Here is a 1505-nt window from a genome sequence, read left to right as displayed (position 1 = left end):
AAAAACGAATCAAACCAAACCAAAATAACAAAACCCCCAACATTTACAGGACCTTCTTTTTAAACTCCTGTAAAGGGTCCAGAAACGCACAGAGCAAGCTCTACCCTGTCCTCTAGTGTCCGAGCCAGAATCGACTCAATGGAAGTGAGCTTTTTTCCCCCTCTTCAGTTAACAGTTTAAAAAAAGACTACATTCAAGTGGGTAAATTTCCAGGATCTTCAGTTTTTAGGGATGGAGTAGAAAAATGGTATCATTGCTTACAGCAGTGTCTTGAATTGACAGAGCATATGTTGAGAAATATATTTTATTTTTTAAATTTTAAGTGAATTTCTCTGTGGACTTATTGACGATGCCTCAAAGACAACTATCTATGTTATAGATCTAGAGAATACTGAGACCTATTCATTCCATATCTTTATCCACATAGGTTTTATCTCTGCTCTTGGGCTATTTCAATTGCTGTGTCTTTTACAATATTGGATGTTATTATTTTGCTGATTGTTGTTAATATTAATGTAAATAGCAATTGCCAAAGGTACACAGGAATAGCTCTTTGGAAAGTACCTAGCAGGCAACGAATGTACAAATGTGATTTACACGATTGATGTATGTATGGATTGTGATAAGAGTTGTATGAGCCCCTAATAAAATGGTAAAAAAAAAGAAAAGAAAGTACCTAGCATGTAGGGGACGTTTACTCAATGCTGCTGCATTTATTATTCTTATTTGTTGCTATTGTTGTTGAGTGCCAGGGTTTCTTTCTCCCTTCATTCTCATTTCTCAAATTCAATGATTAAATTTCCTTTAAAATAATGCTTAATGTGAAGGCTATGGATGACAGTGGAAGCCCAAAATACACTTGCAGAATCAACTCAGGGAATAAGCCTCCGATGACTTTCCTCTTGCCATAATCGAGGAGAACGAATAACCTGGGGATATGCACTCTAGAGACGACTATAATAGGTTAAAACAATAACCCTAACCGCGCTAAAACCTTGTCATCTGATCTCTCTTTTGATATGCTTTATGCTTGATATGTTTTTAACTATTTGCTTTTTTTTCATATAGGGCTTTATTTCTGCTGTATTTTGTCATTGTTGGTAGCTTTCTTGACTCTGTTTTGTATTTTTTCTGTTTTTTTTTGTATATGAAACCCAGGATGGATGAATGTATAGAGACAATAGCTAGAATGAGGGTTCCCAGTGGGTATGGTAAGGGAGGCGTGTGTTGGTAATGTGTGTTGGTGGTGGTAATGGGGAGCTGATATCGAGGAGTACAAGAGGAAAAATATATTTAGAAACTGATTGTGGTAACAATTGTATAACACTTTGGTATAGTTGAAGCATGGAATGGTATTATGTCTGGATTAGGTCCTAATAAAAGGGTTTGAAAGAAAAAATGCTTAAAGTGCTCTCTAAAACGTTTAAAAGATATTCATTAAGTTAAAAAATGTCAGTAATATCTTAGAGTTTATTGTGTCCCTTAAGATGTGTACATTCATAACA

The sequence above is a fragment of the Echinops telfairi genome, unplaced genomic scaffold (genome assembly GCF_000313985.2).
Source record: "Echinops telfairi isolate 266 unplaced genomic scaffold, ASM31398v2 ScPeMD7_7468;HRSCAF=8506_0, whole genome shotgun sequence".
Lineage (NCBI taxonomy): Eukaryota > Metazoa > Chordata > Mammalia > Afrosoricida > Tenrecidae > Echinops > Echinops telfairi.
This window is presented reverse-complemented; position numbering follows the sequence as displayed.